Below are 20,843 nucleotides of genomic sequence, written 5' to 3' on the forward strand. Positions count from 1 at the left end.
TACTGTCTATTCCTTTCTGAGCCCCAAAGATTTGTATTGACTTGGGGCATAAGAACAAATTGAGGTATTTCCAACCAATCTGCTGAAATACAGTCAAAATAACAGTCTCGTTTTATGGCATCATAACACAGAGACATGGTACAATCTGGGACAGTGACATTCAGGGATTATGGTAAAAATATTGCTCAAGAGAAGCCCCATCAAGCAACCAGTGAAGGTCTCCCCCCTCCCCCAACACACACACAATTAAGGACAGCTTACAAAGCCAGAACAGGGAAATAGTTTCCAGAAAAGTTCCTTTCTCATAAACCAAAGTTGCCATTATCTAACGTGCCCTGTCGTGGCTCAGCGGAAACTAATCTGACTAGCATCCACGAGGATGCAGGTTCTATCCCTAGCCTCACTTAGTGAGTTAAGGATCTGGCCTTGCCATGAGCTGTGGTGTAGGTTGAAGGAGCGGTTAGCATTCTGAGTTGCTGTGCCTGTGGCATAGGCTGGCAGCTACAGCTCTGATTTGACCCCTAGCCTGGGAATCTGCATATGCCATGGGTGCCTCCCTAAAAACACAAAATAAAATAAAGTGCCCCTGAGCCAATTAGCCTTTTTCCAAGACACAACCTAGACAACAATCTGAGTAGTTCTTTTGCAGTTCTCGGTATGAAAAGCAGTGGTTGGTGAGGTGAAAAGGAAGCGACAACAAATCAATTTACAAATATCAAATCAGCATGCTTTCAAATGGAAAATAGCCTAGCAGCCTGACCAGATCCTCCCAAATATTTAACATCCCCATGTAAATAAAAAGATAATTTCTGGGTCTGCAGCTGGGAGAAAAAGTTTTAAGATTGGAAAGTCAAATATCCAAGCTAGCCTTGTAAAAGCGGGGCATCAGAGATCTGAAGATTAGTGTGACCATGGGGCCAGAAGACGAGGAGCTTCTGGCAGGTTATGTTTCCTTAAATATCTACCTAATTATAGTCCTCAGCCGGCGTTCCTCTTAAAGCAAGTGTGACTTTTTTGAGTTTAGAATCTGCACCTTATGTAGTTCCTGATTTGTTGGCACTCAAGATATTTTTCTCATCCCCAGTCCCAAGGGCTGTTTTAAAACATCGTCTTTGAACAACCGCTACCCTACGCCCGTCCCTAACCCCTCTCGCTGCACTTCTACTTAAGACTCCGTCTCCCCACCCCCGCGAAGGTGCTTTGGGTTTGTTTTTAAGTTTCTGAAAATAATCTCTTTCTATAGATTTTCCTTTAAGTCAAAATAGTAGCACAAAAGCGGCTCGCCAGGGAGCTCGGGAGCAGTTGGCCTCAAAACCGCGTTTCTTTTCCTCGATCTTGAAACCTAACGGCAACCCAGCTCCAGCAATTTTCTCACCGCCGCCCTGTCCTTCAAAATGCCTTGAAACTGGTTTTGCTAGGTCTAGTTCCACCGTAGCGGCAAGAAAGGTTTCTTGGAAAAAATTTTAAGGTAAAGCGAGAGAAACTTCCATATCTGTCGCCCCTGCTCGAGTACAGACCCTTTTACACGGAAACGACAGTGAGCGAGGAGCCCGTCACCCCCGTGGGCCTCACCCAAGCGCTCAGTGTCCCTCCAGCCCTTCCGGGGCGAGCACCCGCGCCAGCGGGGCGAGCGCACGCAGGCTCCTGGGATTGGAAGCGTGCCTAGAGAGGCAGTAAGCTCAGCGCGCCCTCCACCCCGACCCTCAATCGAAGAGGCTGCGAAGCCCGCGGGTCTCCCCGCACCCCAACCTCCCTTCCCCGGAGATGCAAATCCGCATCAAAGAGGACCGGAGAGAGTTACCCGCCGAGGCCTAGGCGCGAAGACCACAGAAACGCCCCGGACTCCCGGGCCAGGGGCCCTCTGCTTTCGACGCGCCCGCCGCCGCTCTCTCCAGCCAGCTGCTGCCTCTCCCTCGGCGCCTGCAGCATCGGGCCGCCGAAGCCCACGGCCGGCGGAACTGGAGGAAGGTCGCGCGGCTCAGGGGCGGCACAGGGAGGAATCAGTCTCCGTGGACCCTGCCGGGGAGCAGGGAAGGATGCAGCGCCGCCCGGAGTCCGAGGCGCCCGCCAGCGCGTGCGCTCGCCCGCAGCTCCTGGCTCTCGATCCAGTCAAAAGCGTGGAAAGCCTCGGGAGCCGCGGGGAAGCTCCTCCTGCTGCTGGGCGGCTGGCGCCAGATGCGTGGTGGCCGCGGCCGCCCGCAAGTTGGCAGAGGAAGGTGCAATGCGGAGGGAGGCGTTGGGGCGCCGGGGCAGGCGAGGCAGGAGCGCGGCCAAGCTCCCACCTTTCCGGCTGGGCAGACACCCGCCGCGCGCCCTCTCCTGGAGTCCGGTACAGGAAAATCACCACGAGGGGAGGGCAGGGAAAAAGCGGCGGGTGGCTTCAGGACAAGGTAGGAGGATCAAGTTGCACAGCCTAGGAGACTCTGCCATCCTTCCTTGGTTTGTTTGGAAGGCTGCAGGGACCAAAGCTAGGGGCGGCTCAGGTACCTCCCCCCGCCCCACCCGGCTGGCAGGCAGCACAAGTAAACACTTTTGCTTGACTCACTGTGGACTTTGGTGACACCAGGAGGGGCAAGGCGGTTTGGTCCCCAGCAGAAAGGGACGGGGCGGTCAGAGAGACCCGTGTTTCTGGGATCTGCCCTTTCAAGGACAAATGTATTAGTGCTTTTTTCTCTTTTGGCGGAAATATTACTGTAGGGAGTAGAACCAAGGTGAGATGTGCATTTTCTTCTCTTGTTAAAGTTGGTCTTCCTTGATAAAAGCATATATTAATAATGACTTCATACTTGGATAGCTGTGAATACTTTTTAAATTTCAGTGTTTGTGAAATAACTCACTGTCTAGTAACATTCAACTAGTAACTCCAGACTTTGAGCACTGAACATCATCATCACATTCTATCAGATGACTCCAGGAAGAAGAGCCACAGATTTGGGTGCAATTCAAAGTAAATAATGTGGAGTTCCCCTTGAGGTGCAGCGGAAACAAATCCGACTAGGAACATGAGGTTGTGGGTTTGATCCCTGGCCTCACTCAGTGGGTTAAGGCTCTGACTCTTGCTGTGAGCTGTGGTATAGGTCACAGAGGTGGCTCGGATCTGGTGTTGCTGTGGCTGTGGCATAGGCCAGCAGCTGTAGCTCCGAATAGACACCTATCCTGGGAATTTCCATATGCCCTGGGTGCAACCCTAAAAAGACCAAAAAAGGGAGTTCCCATCGTGGTGCAGAGGTAACAAACCCAACTAGTATCCATGAGGATGCGGGTTCGATCCCTGGCCTTGCTCAGTGGGTTAAGGATCCGGCATTGCTGTGAGCTGTGGTGTAGGTTGCAGACATGGCTCAGATCTGGTTTTGCTGTGGCTCTGGTGTAGGCCGGCAGCTACAGCTCCAATTCGACCCCTAGCCTGGGAACCTCCATATGCCACAGGAGCGGCCCAAAGAAATAGCAAAAAGACAAAAAAAAAAAAAAAAAAAAAAGACCAAAAAAAAGTGAGTAATGTGTCACCACTGCAACAAAGTCCTTCATCTGTGATGGACCTTGTGGTATTTGTGTTAATTTTGACAACAGCCCTAGGAGCACTTGTTATTTTCCCAGGTCTACTATCAAAAAATTCAGAGGGTCCAGAAATTCCTATCATTTCCTTTTCTACAAATTGCCTCTGATGGAACCCACACAGATTTTGCAGTTTTAAACGTGGTTCCTGAGACATCAGAGTAGTGAAAAATGTTTATGGAATTTGTCTATCTGGGCCCATTTTTCTTGAGTTTACTTTGCTCTTTTAGGTTCTCCTAAGTTTATTATTCTTCTCTTGTTCAGGATTTTCTTTCTTTCTTTTTTTTTTTTTTTTTGTCTTTTAGGGCCACACCCGAGGCACATGGAGGTTCCCAGGCTAGGGGTCAAATCAGAGCTGTAGCCGCTGGCCTATGCCACAGCCACAGCAATGCCAGATCCTTAACCCACCAGCAAGACCAGGGATCGAATCTGTGTCCTCATGCTCAGATTCATTTCTGCTGTCAAATCTGTGTCCTCATGCTCAGATTCATTTCTGCTGAGCCATGACAGGAACTCCAGTTCACGATTTTCAGAATTAAACACAAATTAAACCTCCTCTCCTCTAGCTTTCCTAAGACTTTTGGATCTGTACAGTCATACGCAAAGGGGAAAGTCCCTCCAATTTTCTTAGGTGACATTTGCACTTCTTCATAGTCGTAGTGTCCAAAAAGGCACTGTTCACCCTAACCTAGTTGAAATTCCATCTCCTCCACTGACCCACTGAGTGACCTTGAGCAAGTGACTTACCCCAGTGACTTCTTTTTGGTCTCCTCTAAAGTGAGATAATACATCCTCTTTTCAGGGGTGGTTAGGAGGATTAAAATAGATGGTGATAGAAAGAATTCTCGGTACAATGCTTATCGCAAAACCCATCAATTCAGAAAGAATATTAACTACCAGTCATTTCCTACCATGAGTCAACTCTCCTGCATGCATTCATATGTGTTCCTCTCACCCATCCTGGAGTCAGGAGGTGAAGTAAGGTACCTAAGGTCACACTCCCTATTTTGCAGTGTGATTCATATGAAAGTGCCTGGAACCCAAATCAGTTTTCTCTCCAGAATGTCATACAACTATGTAACCATCTGTGGCAGGGGCTTTTGACCTGTGAAAATATTTTTTTTATTTTAATTCAGGATACATTATTACATGGGTACATGATTGCAACTAAGTAAAAAGTTTGAATTCTTGTGGAAGGTAATAAAGAATTAAGCAGGAGTTCCCGTCATGGCGCAGTGGTTAACAAATCCGACTAGGAACCATGAGGTTGCGGGATCGGTCCCTGCCCTTGCTCAGTGGGTTAACGATCCGGTGTTGCCGTGAGCTGTGGTGTAGGTTGCAGACGCAGCTCGGATCCCGAGTTGCTGTGGCTCTGGCGTAGGCCGGTGGCTACAGCTCCGATTGGACCCCTAGCCTGGGAACCTCCATATGCCGAGGGAGCGGCCCAAGAAATAGCAACAACAACAACAACAAAAAGACAAAAAAAACCAAACAAACAAACAAACAAAAGAAATTAAGCAGCATAATGAGATTATAAATTTGTAGCCCTCTCTGGGATACTGTTTTTGGTAATGAGAGGGGAGTGTTTTCCACAATATAAATTTTTAACTCAGCCTTTGTGAAAGTAAGAGGCTATTGGAACATGCAGACTTTTAAAGTTCCCTTAATCATAGTATTTTGGCAGTGTACATATAGGGCTGGCCCTATGTGCTAGGGTTTTTGTTTTTTGTTTGTTTGTTTGTTTGTTTCCCATTAAGGATGGTGCAGTCTCTTTGAATTAAAATGACCCTTTTTCATGAGGTGGGTCCCAGGGTATCCCAGGTGAATGCCAGTTTTCTCCCACTACCTTGGAATGCCATTCACCACCCCTAGACTCAAGTCTAGAGTAAGGTTCAAGAAAGTAGTATTTTGGAGTTCCCTTTGTCGCTCAGCAGAAATGAATCTGACTAGCATCCATGAGGACGAAGGCTTGATCCCTGGCCTTGCTCAGTGGGTTAAGGAAGTGGCATTGCCATGAGCTGTGATGTAGGTTGCAGACTTGGCTTGGATTCCACCTTGCCGTGGCTGTGGTATAGGCCAGCAGCTACTGTTCCAACTCGACCTCCAAATGCTGTGGGTGTAGCCCCAAAAGAAGACCAAAAAAAAAAAAAAAGAAAAAGAAAAAGAAAGTAGTATTTCTTCCTAAATGTAGAGCTTGCCTTCCAAATTCTCATTCCTTGTCTCAAGTACCAGCTTTCTTGGCATGAGTGATGTGGGACTGTCTGCTCTATGTGAGGAGACCTACTTGTAGGTAAGTGCTTTCAGCAGGTCACAGTTAGGTCAGAGTAAAATGAACCCCAGGACTGGAGACACCCACACAAGAGCCAAGAAGCTGCTTTTGTACAATATCCCCTTATAAGTTAACAATAAAAAGAAGTTTTCTAAACATTCACAAGGCCTCAGTTGTTCAGTACTAAACAATATCTGGCTCAAGGCTGAGCTTGATCAAGCTAATCTTTTTTACATATAATTCTTTCTGCAACTCTAGGTAAAGATCCTGGTAATCCTGTCTTCTAGCTTTCTTGGGGTTTTATCTCCTATAAGCAATTGTTTAAAGAACATGTGCATCTCAAAAATAAGCCACAGTGTGGAAGCAGTCTAAATTCTAACTTGGAACTATGACTGCCTACAGTGCAGAAAAACCATTACTTTAGCAAAAAGCAGTCTAGTTCTTTCAAGCAGAGCCCTGACTTCTCCATCACCTCCATTTCAGAGCAGGGTCTCAGCTATGTATTTGCATATATAAATAACTTTTGAGATGGTTTCCCCAGCATTGTGAGATTGTGAGTCTACCAGAAAGCTTATTTGCCACTTTTTTTTTCCCCTGTCCTTTAAGGGCCACACCCATGGCACATGTAGGTTCCCAGGCTAGGGGTTGAATCTGAGCTGTAGCCGCTGGCCTACGCCATAGCCACAGCAACACAGTATCTGAGCTGCATGTGCGACCTACACCACAGGTCACAACAGCCTCAGATCCTTAACCCACTGAGCGAGGCCAGGTATTGAACCTGCGTCCTCATGGGTGCTAGTCAGATTCGTTTCCAATGAGCCACAGTGGGAACTCCTCATTTGCCACTTCTTAAACTATAGTGTCTCCTTATTCTGCTAGCCTTGTCAAGGTTTCAGAAGTCTTAGTGGCTCAGTTGTTGTCAGGAACTGCATTTACTCTCCTTCCACAAGCTGGAGGGTGAGGGGATGTGGGAAGGTGGAAATGGGGTTCAGCATATTGTAAGACATGAACATGTTGAAATATCTGTATGGTGGGAGCCATATTTAAGACAACTGATGGGAAACAATTGCAGTATTATTAGAAAGGGTTAGTATCCTTATAAAGAAATCTTATGGGTCAGTTTAAAAAAAGACAACCCATTTAAAAAAAGGATGCAGATCATAAGCAAGCAATTCACAGAAGAATGATGAATACTCCACAAGCGTGCAAAACGTAGTGTATTTTTTATAATAACATTGTGTAAGAAAATGTAGACAATAATGAGAAATCAGCTTGGCAAAAACTAAAATCATTAATGAGATTAGTGAGTTTCCAAGTCAAAGGTGTCAGGAAAATTATTCAAGGAAGTATAAAGTACTACTTTCTTTTTAAAGGGCAATTTGGCAATGGCTGCCTGGTATAAAAGGTTATTTTAGACATGAATTTCAAAACCCTAATTAAAGTTCCTTGACTTTCCCCCATTGGAAGACAATTTGGCCTCAAGCCACATGACCTAGGAGAAAGGACTGGATGGAAAGGATGTGAGATCCCTTAGCTGTCTCCTAGCCTCAACGAAGAGAGTGGGCCTTCTGCTTGTTGAGCAGCTCCTGCATAGAACCCCACATGGTGGGATGCCTCCCAGAGTTGTGTGGGGTGGTGTGCAAAGCTCCTGCATCTTGGTGCAGCTTGCTTAGAGCTCGTGTTCAATCCTGAGAAGTGTCAGAAGCCTGGACCACTGTCTCAGCTGACATGCCCCTTCTCTGGATCTGTCCATCTGTCTGGAGATGCTTTCCTCACTTCCTGTCCCAGGACTAAAAATTTTGTTATACAGGTCACTTTACTCAGGGCACTCAGCCCATTCATCATACCTAACATTTTTAACTAACACCTTTCTCTCATCATAACTGGCTTGCAGAGCTGAACTTGTGCTATTTCACATCATAGGAGTGTTAACAGAAGATGGGATCTTTAAAAGTGGAATTGCTGAGCAATGTGTACATGAACTTACACTCAAATAATTTACTACTTTATATTTTCATGTTCAAAAATTCATGCTTAAAAAAAACCACAACTATTTCTCACAGCACTCCTGAAGTAGAGTCAACATAGAATCATTAGAGTGGGCTGTGGGTGGCACAAAGGCTTCTCTGCGTTTCCCAAATTCCAGTCTGTTGCAAATACATGTATGTTTTAAACCAGCAATTCCATTTTTTTAGGACTTCATCCTGTTGAGATAATTACATGGAAACACAAAAATATGTATAAGGATGGTCACAGCAACATTTGTTGTTATGTTTAAAAACAGGAAAATAATGCCCAGAAACAGAAGGTGACTAATTAGATTTTGGCATATTCTAGCAGTGAATATATAGCTATTGCAAAGTTGTTATAAATGTGTGTTTGCATACACCAGTGTGATGACAGCTCCAGTATATTTATTGGCTTTAGAAGCTCTAAATTCATAAAACACATACAGTGTGATTCATTTATATCAAGCAGAAAAATAAAGGACCGCTAACAAGTGTGCATGTATTTGTGACTACATAAGAAAGAATTCTGAAGGCTACATACCAAATGTTGACAGAGATTTCTTCCAGAATTATAGGAGCAGGAGTTCCCGTCGTGGCTCAGTGGTTAACGAATCCGACTAGGAACCTCGAGGTTTCAGGTTCAATCCCTGGCCTTGCTCAGTGGGTTAAGGATCTGGTGTTGCTATGAGCTGTGGTATAGGTTGCAGACACAGCTCGGATCCCACGTTGCTGTGGCTCTGGTGTAGGCCAACGGCTACAGCTCTGATTGGACCCCTAGCCTGGGAACCTCCATATGCTGCAGGAGCGGCCCTAGAAATGGCAAAAAAGACAAAAAAAAAAAAAAAAGAGAATTATAGGAGCAGAAAGTGAAAGGGAGGGAGGATTCTTTGCTGTTTACTTTAAATCTGAACTTTTTATAATGTACATGAATGAATTTTGAAATTTTTAAAAAGACACTAACAAAGTTATTTTTATATGTTTGGGCAAGAAAGTAAAAAGTCCAAAATAAAAATGTTATCTCTGTTTAGGTATAAATTTGAACTTTCTAATTTGGTGATTCACTACCTGTGTGCTTTTTATTCTATACAAAGCATTTTTCTAGTTGATAGAGACTGAATAGAAATATCAGATGAAAACAAAGCAAAACCTTTAAATCCACACTGAGAGAATAAGAAAACCAATGTGAATCTTGTTTTTATTTTGCAGTGGGAAAAAACTAGGCATGAGAGAAATTTGAAGAAAAAGGTTAATACATTTGACCTAATAAAAATGTAGGGTATCTAAAGGCAAAACATACCAAAAAATAAAAAGACAAGATGGTAAAAAAATACTTGCAGCACATAGCAAATGGTTAATTTTCCCATTATACCAAGAGCTCTTAGGAGAAAAAAAAATTGAAAATCCCCAAAATTTAATGGAAAAATAGGCAAACTGCATGGACAAACAGCTCTCTGAAGAGAAAAATAGATTAAACACTACTTAATTAAACAAATGTGTATGCCTATTATTGCCAAGCACTGTTCTAAGAAGGTATATAGCAGTGAGAGAAACAGACAGCAATTTCTGACCCTATAGAGCTTAGAGTCTAGTAAATTTGGGAAAAGTTTTGACTTCAAGAAGCAAATTTAAAGTTATGTATCACTAGCACTTATTGGTAAAAATCATGATTGTTAAAACTCAATGTGGAAATACATGTACTTTCCTGTGAGTTGGTGGGAATACAAACTGGCAGGATATTTTAGCAAAAAGAATTATAATTTTAAACATTATATACTTTGTTGCATAAATTCCACCTATAGCAACTTCTGTTGTAGATATCCTTGCACAAGTGTACAAAGTTGTGTATAAGAATTGCTATTTAGATATTTGCTTATAATGGGGAAGCACCAGGATGACTCAAATAGCCATTGGTAAGGGACTGGAGTTATAGGGTTTACGTGTACTATAGAATTTTGTATAGTCACTAAAACCATGAGTTAGTCCTATGTCCAATGACTTGGAATAATGTCCAAGATATGATTAAATTTAGCAGCAAGTTGTAAAACAGCTTGTCTACTAGGATTCTGTTATTGTTAGATATGTTTAAAATAATAGAAATGATAGTTATAGCTTATATTAGTACACAAACAGAAAGTATCTGATGGATTACACATGAGCTGTAAACCCCAGCTACCTCTGGAGGATTCTTTCATGGAAAGACTTTCCTTTCTAAATTATGTATTTCTGAATGTTTGATTTTAACAATAGGTGTTTAGGTATTTGTAATTGAACAAAATAATTTTCGAAACATTTTATGTTTTAGGAATTTGTACTTGCAGTTGCTTAGGAACATATTAAATTGAGCTTTACTTGTTGGAGAGTTGGGGGATCCATTAATGGTTTTTCTAAGAAGTGTGTTGTAAAACACAGCTTTTCTAAAAGCTGTGTTGTAAAAGGGTGATTGTGCACTGTTTTCAGCAGAACCTTGGTTGTGACAGTGTTTTGGGTTCCTGTTATTCTCAACCTTTGAATTAAAGGAACTTGTCTACTTTCAAACTTGCAGAGAATTTCTGTGTCACCAAAGGATATTTGTAAGAGACTAACTTATCAAGTGGAAAGACACTGGTGGAAGACAGAGTTGTTTCTGGAAAGTCCACCAAGAACCTTAGCCTATGCATACCTAGGAATTCTCCCAGCTTCCTGCCGTCACACCTTAACATAAACACAGGGTCATCAAGAGGGTAGCAGATAAAAGAAGGGCTAAGTGGAATTAATTAAAAACACTGCAGCTAACACTGGAATCAGGACAGGCCTATAGAGGGAGCATTTATGATCTGAAGCTCCCATTACTCCAAACAGGAAGCTGCTGCCAACTTCCCTATCCAGCAAGAAGAAAACTCTTTGCCCAAGGATAGTCCAGCCAATATAGACTGTAGCAGACCAACCAATGAGAAGCCACTATACTTTGGACTCCCAGCTTCCTCCAATGGACTCTTTGGTTATTACAGCCCTTCCCAATCCCCTTCACCCTTCCCTATAAAAGCAAACCCCTTTCCTTGTTCTTTGGATTTGCTTATGGTCTGCTACAGTTCACAAATCTGGAATTACAGTTCCTCTGGCTATTCCCAAAGAAACTCTCTTTTGCTTGTAAAATAACTGGCTTTCATATGATTAAAGTTAACAACTCTGGTGTGACCTCATATTTACTATACTTCTGCCAAATGCCAGGTGAACCTATAGACTGTCTTGTTCATTACACATAGCAACACTGTGAGCGAAATATCATCATTCCCACTTTCTACATAAGGAATTGAATACTTGGAGAATTGCAGGGTTTGTCCAAGGGCCCAGAACTAATTTGTGTCAAATCTAAAATTTGAACCCAGTTTAAATTCTTCATACCCATTACATAGTACCTTTCTAATCAAGAGATGAAAGATATAAACAAATAATGACTGTTATTCTACAGTGTGACCTTTGGGGGAAAAACTCACAACCACAGGATTCCCACGGTTAATTGAGTGGGAATTTTCTGTGAAGCCTTAATTAACCTTTTGTGTATGGGTATCAAAAGTCAACTGAAATGGAACTATAGTCATTTTCAGTTTCCATTGTTCTGGTACCAGTTCCCCAAAACTAGAATGTTTTCTCTAGGGATATATAGAAGGTAAGTTATGGAAACTTTTCTTCAGAGCCCTAGACATCACTGGTCCTAGCTCAGGCTGCTCTCTTTCACACCTGAACTCACTTTGGGGGACAGAGCCCATTTTCAGAAGCAGTAACATGTTAGTAGCAGAAGCAGAAACTATAATGACATTGAAGTCATCCCAGAGAAAATGTGCTCAGCAGATTTCTGGTAGCATGCAAATGCAGTACCTCAATTCTTTATTTCTATGCCTTGCTGGGAATGTAACTGAGCAAGGCCCTGTAGGTCTCCTGGGCGCAAAAGCCTTTCTGTGTGCCTCATTTCTTGTTTTTAGGAAATGGGCCTCATTCATCCTTCATGAAATTCCCTGAGTTCCTAGAAGGAAGGAAGGAGAAGCAAAGACAAGGGGGAAACAGTCAAGAAAGAGCAGTGCAGGCTTGGGAGCAGGATCCTGGTTCCCTCTCAAGGAATACACATAATGATATAGGCATCTTATGCCTAATAGAAAAGTTATACCTCAGAGAAAATTTATATTCCTTATGCTTCTTTAGAAATGAATACTTTAAAATTAGAACCCCTCCTTGTCCTTCTCCCTGACTTGATTGCACCCTGAACACAGTCACCTATAAGCTAAAGATTGGGTACCCTGAGCACAATTGGCTGTGGGTTAAAGATTATTAGCACATGATGTTTTTGAGGAACTTTCCTAGTTTGTTCTAATCTCTGATCAATATGCTCTATTCACAAGTGCTGTTATTCTAAGCAATGACCCAGAAGACCACCATTGTGATCATTCGAGGTCTCCTGATATCAGCTTTGATGACTGACTCCCCCATCCCCCATGCAAAGAAAGAATGCATGTCTGCCCCAATCCTCATTCCTATCTGAAAACCTGTTTTTTTTTTGCTTTTTACTATAAAACTCCCTGCAATTCTTCCCAATGGGTAGCACAGTCTTTAAGGCATTAGCCTGCTCTGTCCCCCTTTGCTTGGCAAAGCAATAAAGCTATATTTCTCTCCTTCACCCCAAATTCTGTATCCATGTCTCTATTTGGCACTGGTAGACAGAGGCCAAATTTTGGCAACAGGAACACTACAGGATATTATGAATATGGGAGAACCAGTATCAGTAGTAAAGACCTATAGATACAGGAGCTACTTATGAACATCAGAAGTCAAAATAAAATGAAGGATTAAAACTGACAATCATTTCCCAGTGATTTAAACTACTACTTTGTATTACTACAGTTTTTGTTTACTGAATCTTCTTGTAAGCATTTGCATTCATTTTTTTTTGTGTTCAGATTGCCATATTGGCAGCAATTTTTCTTCATCCTGCTCATGACTTGATTATTACAAGCCTATTTTTAAAATTATTAAAGTATAGTTGATTTACAATGTTTCATCAAGTTCTGTTGTACCACTAAGTGACCCAATCACACACATTTCCCTGTGCTGTACAATAGGGTCCCATTGCCCATCCATTGCAAATATAACAGTTTGCACCCAAAAAATGCCCCAAATGCCCATCCATCCTACTCCCTCCCCTTTCCTCCTTGGGAACCCCAAGTCTGATCTCTTTGGCCATGACTGTTTCTGATTGTTGGTTTATTTAGATAGGATCATCTCTTCCATATTTTACAAATAATGATATCATATGGTATGTCTTTTTCTTTCTGGCTTACTTCATTTAGTATGAGAGTCTCCAGATCCATCCATGTTGTTGCAAATGGCATTAGTTTGTCTTTTTTATGGTTGAGTAATATTCCACTGTATATGTGTACTACATCTTCTTAATCCATTCATCTGTCAATGGACATTTAGGTTGTTTCCACATCTTGGCTACTGTAAATAGTGCTGCTATGAACATTGGGGTGCATGTATCTTTTTAAATGAAAGTTTTGTCTGGATATATGCCCAAGAGTGGGATTGCTGGGTCATATGCTAGTTCTATATTTAGTTTTCTGAGGTACCTCCATACTGTTTTCCATAGTGGTTGTACCAATTTACATTCCCACCAATGTAAATAGAGGATATTACAAGCCTATTAACCACATGGTGATATACTGACCATTTCAAGAAGCTATCTGCAGTGCCTCAAAGTGGCAAATTCTGACAAATTTCATTTTTGTCATCATTTTAGTTTATTCCATAAAATTGAGGGTTTCTGAATCCCTGCCTAAGGGACTAAAAAAAAGTGTGGATAATTTTGGTTTTGCTTGGTGAGAGGGATGGGAGGAAGCAGGATTTAATTGCATGCCTCTGTGCATATCATATGATAAATTAATGCATTTTAACCAAGCCAAATAGATCCTAGACATTGGATGCACCAAATTTTGTGAAACTTGTAAACGTTTTACTGCCTATAGAGTAAAAAGCCAAATACCATTGAAACTTCCTGGGCCCTTTAGCATTAACATTCCTGCCACTGAGACTCTCTTAGACAAAATTCTAATTCATAGGCTAGAAAACAATAAAAATCCAATACTAAATACCTAGAAGTTGTCCCTAAATTGTACTTATCTCCAAAATGATTCCTAAATTTTTTTTTGTACATCACTTCAGAAAACATGCATATCTTACAGTTCAGTCACCCCTCTCTCCACCACACACACTCACTGGGTATTTGAGATCTCTCCCAGATCCATGAACCATGTCCACAGGGGCTGGGGGTGGGGAGTCTTGGGATTCTTCTATTTCTAGCTCTGACTACTTGCTTAATTCTCAGTCTTGGACCTGCAACTGCTTGCTGAGTATTCTGTTCAACATGTATTTACCATACCCACTGTATGCAAAGTACTTTATAAAAAGGAGAGTCAACAAATAGAAAACTGAAAGTTTTAGTCTTCCACCCCAACCAGGCTTTTCTTTTTGCTGACTCATGGTTATTAGAGACAATGTTTTTCTCCCACCTTCCCATTTTGGAAACCTTAAGGTCATCCTTGACCTCTCCTTCTTTCCCCCATCTCACCTGAGTTTCAGTGCTTCATGTGATTAACATTCCACACCCAGTCATCAAATACATATATATACACACATATGTATATATCTCAAATACATATATATATATATTTTAGGGCTACACCCACAGCATATGGTGGTTCCCAGGCTAAGGGTCGAATCTGAGCTGCAGCTGCTGGCCTACGTCACAGCCACAGCCACAGCAATGCCAGGTCTGAGCTGAGCCTTTGACCTACACCACAGCTCATAGCAATACCAGATCCTTACCCACTGAGTGAGGCCAGGGATCGAACCTGCATCCGCATGGATAGTATATTCTTTTCCGCTGAGCCACAACAGGAACTCCTAAATACGTAATTTTTAAATGTTTACTATATGCCAGGCACTGTTCCAGGTGCTAGGAATACATTTTGCTAGTGAGGAAACACAAAAACTCTTGAAATATCCTCCTGGAGCTTATATTCTAATAATGAACAGCATCCTGAAAGAGCCTTCAAACATCACCTTGTTGAGCTGTTCCTCTCCATTTCACCTGTGCTTTCTTCTTGCATGGTGTTTATATCACTCTCCCAGGGCCTAGGTTCCCAGAGCCAGAGGTCCCATCACCTAGAGCAGCCCTCTGCATGACAATATCCTGGGGACCCACAACGTGCTCTTTCACTTCCCAGTCTTGAGCAAATCCCCCAAATTTTGCTTAGGCTTCTTTTTTCTCTCTCTAGAACACTCTGCCTCCCCAGCTCCCCACCCTGCCCAAACAGAAAAAGAGAATGGACCCCACCTTCTCTGCCTCCTTCAATTTTGAAAAACATATTTGAATTGTCTTCTAGAAATCTGGTAACTCTTTTTTTTCTTTTTAGGGCCATACACCTGTGGCATATGGAAATTCCTGGTCTAGGGGGTCAAAAGCTGAAGCCTATGCCACACCCATGCCAGATCTGAGCTGCATCTGTGACTTATGCTGCAACTTTTGGCAACACCAGACACCAGATCTTAACCCACTGAGTGAGGCCAGGGATTGAACCCACATCCTTGTGGGTAATATGTCAGGTTCTAAACCTGTTGAGCCACAATGAGAACTCTTTTTCTTACTGTCCTTAAAACCAAAGATCCATCCAAGAGTGACCTAACAGGTAAAAACAGAGTCTCATGCAGTGTTTTGGGCCTTTTTAGTTTTTCTCTTTATAAATGTTATTGCACAATGAATTAAATACTTGCTTTTGGAATTAAGTAGTCTTTCCCAAACAGTGTTCTGTTGGAAGATACTAATCTGAGTTTCAAGAATATAGTATTCCTAGGCAAATAAAACAGTTCTAATCCCACCTCCAAGCCACATATAGTACATGCTAGCATATTAAAGATGAGTTAAACCAACAATAAAGAAAGGTGTTTAAGTTTTCTTAGTGGCTAAACAAATTTAAAACCAACTTGTTTTTAGGAGTTCCCTTTGTGGTTCAGCTGTAATGAACCCAACTAGTATCCATGAGGACATGGGCTCCATCCCTGTCCATGCTCAGTGGGTTAAGGATCCAGCATTTCCGTGAGCTGTGGTGTAGGTTGAAGATGTGGCCCAGATACCGTGTTGCTGTGGCTGTGGCGTAGGCTGACAGCTACAGCTCCCATTCCACCTAGCCTGGGAATTTCCCTATGCCTCAGTTGTGGCCCTAAAAAGGCAAAATAAAATAAAATAAAATAAACCAAGTTTGTCTTTATGGGAGAAAGACTCTTTTTTTCAGTATTCTATTATCATCTACTCCTCTATCTCTCAAACCAGTTAAAACAGAGACAAAATAGCTGTAGATCTGATTCTCCGTGTATCTAATTAAAAAACTAAAGGCTGGGATCCTTTCACAATATCTGCCATGAATATAAAAGTGTGGACATGAGCATCACTTACTTCATGAGAATTACAATTAGAAAAAAATTTTCATGGCAAACTTGCAGTGATAGATTTAGTATAAAATTGCTCCCTATTACTCTTGGAAATATATAGTTATCAGGATTTCTTAATATTTTGTTAGTACTTCATAGGATTCCAAAAATAATGTCTGTTTTGGTTTAGATATAATAAAATGGATTCTAGTCAAAATTCAGATCAATTTCTGAAATAATTTTCTGTCTTTTTATTGGCTGGCTTTTCTTCATCTCTACAGAGGTAGCCTGTGCAATCTAAATGCTCTAAAGTCAAATATTTTTGCTAAATGCTCTAAAGTCAAGTATTTTTGCAATCAAAATCTTAGTGCAACTGTATTCTACATCACAATGCAAATTGATCATGTTAGTAGTGGGTGGGAATGGATTTGGATATATACATACTTCATGATTTTGAAACTGAGCAGGGACCTATGGGGCTCCTGGGCACACAAGATTTTCTGTGTCCCCCATTTCTTGTTTTTAGGGAATAAGCTTCAGCCTCCAGAAGATAACCTTTCTTGTTTTATTTTTTTCTTAAAGATGTTCCTTTTCTAGGGTTATATTTGCTTAAAATAACACATGCATGTACTTAGAATTTGCCAGAAGAAAATCTTACCCAGAAATTCTTTTTTTTTTTTCTTTTCTTTTTTTTCTTTTTAGGGCCGTGCCTGCTGCATATGGAATTCCCAGGCTAGGGGTCGAATCAGAGCTGCAGCTGCTGGCCTATGACATAGCCACAGCAATGCGGGATCCAAGCCACATCTGTGAACTATGCCACACCTTGTGACAATGCCAGATCCTTAACCCACTGAGCGAGTCCAGGGATTGAACCTGCATCTTCATGGATACTAGTCAGGTTCTTATCCCACTGCGCCACAACAGGAACTCCTTACCCAGGGATTCTTAGCCACTGAGATATGAATGACCTTTCCAAACAGGTCTTTAGAGGTCTAACACTCTGACCCCCATCACCCAATATAGCTGCAAGCCCTAACTATTGCTCCAGATTATTGGCCCCACCCCAGGGTTTCTAATTCTGTATGACTAGGGTGTGGCCTGGGAATTTTTATTTCTAACAGGTTCCCAGAAATTTCAGATGCTGCATGCCCAGGGATTGCACTTTAATAAGCATGGTTTGTGAAATTAAACATATCAACTTCCCAAGTTAAAGTCATCTTAAAGGACTGTGGGGTAGACAATATCTTTGTTTTATAGGAGGAATAGCAAGGCACAGGTTATTAATAAAAAACAAATTTAAATAGGTAGGAAAAACAAAACAATAAAAATTGTATATCCTAAATGCAACCATCTATTAACTTGAAGTCAGAAACCTCCTTCTATCACTGATTGTCAGGATTCAATACTTTGAAGTTGAAATGCTTTATGGGTTGACTTGAAATAACTCTTCTTTTCCTCTCCCATAGACAGTATTTTAGAAATTTAGATTTTTTTTTTTAATCTGACTACATCCAATGTGGTACAATGTTAGCTTTTGTGATGAGAACACAATCCCAAGGATGTGGGGGAATTTGTCATTTCTTTTTTTTTCTTTTTTTATAATGATTTTTATTTTTTCTATTATAGTTGGTTTATAGTATTCTGCCAATTTTCTACTGTACAGCAAAGTGACCCAGTCATACACACATATGTACATTCTTTTTCTCATATTATCCTCCATCATGTTCCATCACAAGTGACTAGATATAGTTCCCTGTGCTATACTGGAGGACCTCATTGCTTATCCATTCCAAATGCAACAGTTTGCATCTATTAACCACAGACTCCCAGTCCATCCCACTCCCTGCTCCTCTCCCTTAGCAATCACAAGTCTGTTCTCCAAGTTCATGTGTTTCTTTTCTGTGCAAAGTCTCTTTTGTGCCATATATCAGATTCCAGATATAAGTGATATCACTTCAGTATTTTTCTTTCTCTTTCTTCACTTAGTATGAGAGTCTCTAGTTCCATCCATATTGCTGCAAATGGCATTATTTTGTTCTTTTATATGTCTGAGTAGTATTCCATTATGTATCTATCCACATCTTCTTAATCCATTCATCTGTCAATGGACATTTAGGTTGTTTCCATGTCTTGGCTATTGTGAATAGTGCTGCAATGAACAAACGTATGCATGTGTCTTTTTCAAGGAAAGTTTTGTCTGGATATATGCCCAAGAGTGGGATTGCTGGGTCATATGGTAGTTCTATGGTACCACCATATGGGTGCATGAGTCTCTTTCAAGGAATGTTTCATTGGGATATATGCCCAAGAGTGGGATTGCTAGGTCATACGGTAGTTCTATATTTAGTTTTCTGAGATGCCCCCATACTGTTTTCCCTAGCGGTTGTACCAATTTACATTCCCACTAACAGTGCAGGAGGGTTCTCTTTTCTCCACACCTTCTCAAGCATTTGTTATTTGTGGACTTATTAATGATGGCCATTCTGACTGGTGTGAGGTGGTACCTCATGGTAGTTTTGATTTGCATTTCTCTAATAATCAGTGATGTTGAGCATTTTTCATGTGCTTATTGGCCATCTGTATATCTTCTTTGGAGAAACGTCTATTCAGGTCTTTTGCCCATTTTTCCATTGGGTTGCTTGCTTTTTTTGCTTTTGAGTTGTATAAGTTGTTTGTATATTTTAGAGATTAAGCCCTTGTCAGTTGCATTGTTTGAAACTATTTCTCCCATTCCATAGGTTGTCATTCTGTTTTTTTTTTTTAATGGTTTCTTTGCTGTGCAAAAGCTTGTACATTTGATTAGGTCCCATTGGTTTATTTTTGCTTTTATTTCTGTTGTCTTGGGAGACTGACCTAAGAAAACATTTGTACGGTTGATGTCAGAGAATGTTTTGCCCATGTTCTCTTCTAGGAGTTTGATGGTGTCTTGACTTACATTTAAGCCTTTAAGCCATTTTGAGTTTATTTTTGTGCATGGTGTGAGAGTGTGTTCCAATTTCATTGATTTACATGTGGCTGTCCAGTTTTCCCAGCACTACTTACTGAAAAGACTTTTTCCCATTTTATATTCTAGCCTCCTTTGTCAAAGATTAACTGACCTGGGTTGTTATTTCTTATGAATGGGCCTCTTCAAGGCAGCATCAAACCACAGACACTAGGATAGAGGTGACAAGCCAAAAGGTGTAGGCTACATGAGGGGGCAGATGCCGCTTAACAGGTTTTTTAAAACTGCAATGAGAGAATCTTTATTTTTAGATTAATCTGTCTGCATTCTGAAAACTCATTGTGACTAAAATCAAGAGCGCTACACTGCTAGGCTGTTATTAATAGAAACATAATAACCACATTAAGAAAAGTATCTATGCTATATTACTTTCCTTCTGATACTAAACCATGTTAGAGCAAAGTATACTTTACTGACTTAAAATAATACCAATTTATTTTCTTACAGTTCTGGAGGTCAGAAGTCCAAAATCAAGATGTCATCAAGGCTGCATTCCTTCTGGAGGTTCCAGAGGGAAATTAGTTTTCTTGTCTTTTCTAGCTTCTAGAGACCACTTGCACTCCTTGGCTCATGGCCCTTTCTCCACCTTCAAGGCCAGCAGCATAGCATTTTCCAATCTCTCGTTCTCTGACTGTGACACCTGTTTCTCTCAATAAGTATTCTTTTCTGATGATGGCCCTCCTGCCTTCCTCTCATGAGGACCTTGTTACTACATTGGGCCCACCTTCATAAGCTTCCCATCTCCATCTCCTTAATTATAGCTGCAACATTCCTTTTGCCATTTAAAGTAACATATTTACAATTCCTTGGGATTAGGATGTGGACAGCTTTTTTTTTTTTGGAGGGGGTGTCATTATCTGGCTTCCCACATATGCCATTTATTTCATTCTGGTCAAAAAACACTTTGGAGTAGTGTTTCCAAAACTGGCATAACATTTTCAGTAAGAAATTGATAAATGATATTACATAGAAGAGAAAAATCATGAATCATTCATTCACTCAGCAAACATTTGTGAAGTGTTCATTCATGCCAGGCACTGGGCAAGAAGAACTCTGGGGACTCATAGAGCATGTGAGGCTATAGAGTGTAGTGCTTCTGAGCCAGGACCCTGGAGTCTAATCATCTGGTTTTGAATCCTTGCCTCACCATTTATATACTGTGTGACCTACACAAATTACTTAATCTCTCTGTGCTTCAGTTTTGCCACTTATGAAACTGAGATAAAACTATAACTGTCCCCCACAGGGTTCTTGTGAAGATTAAGTGAGACTCTTGATAAAGCCTTTGGTACAATGACTGGCATGTAGAATTCAGTATGCTGGCACTGAGGAGGAACGAGAAAACAACAGTGGAGTGTAAGAGTGCAAAAGGGCCACAGGGAATTTGGAAAGGCTTCCAGAGCAGGGTCTCGAAAGTTGAGTTTCTGGGAATCACTGAGGAGAAAGAAGGAATAGGCAGTGAGAAGCCATAGTACAGAATCCGAGGAATGACTGAGGAGACTGGGGGACTTTAGCTTAGGAGATTTAGGGAAAGGTTTAGGAGTTTCATGAGAAC

At 41.5% G+C, this 20,843-nt stretch overlaps 1 protein-coding gene across 9 annotated transcripts in view; it reads right to left on the reverse strand.

Moving 5' to 3' along the window:
- The window catches only part of ST3GAL6 (ST3 beta-galactoside alpha-2,3-sialyltransferase 6), a 71,440-nt gene extending 69,503 nt beyond the window's left edge, over positions 1–1,937 (reverse strand). For 8 of the 9 annotated variants that reach the window (XR_007136672.1, XM_047793953.1, XM_047793997.1 and 5 more), the window contains exon 1: positions 1,802–1,937. The gene's annotated coding sequence lies outside the window, so the exon portion shown is untranslated. The remainder of the gene's footprint in view (positions 1–1,801) is intronic. The other variant, XM_047793940.1, reaches the window with a different exon arrangement.
- Positions 1,938–20,843: the final 18,906 nt, after the last annotated feature.

The sequence above is a fragment of the Phacochoerus africanus genome, chromosome 1, assembly GCF_016906955.1.
Source record: "Phacochoerus africanus isolate WHEZ1 chromosome 1, ROS_Pafr_v1, whole genome shotgun sequence".
Classification (NCBI taxonomy): Eukaryota; Metazoa; Chordata; class Mammalia; order Artiodactyla; family Suidae; genus Phacochoerus; species Phacochoerus africanus.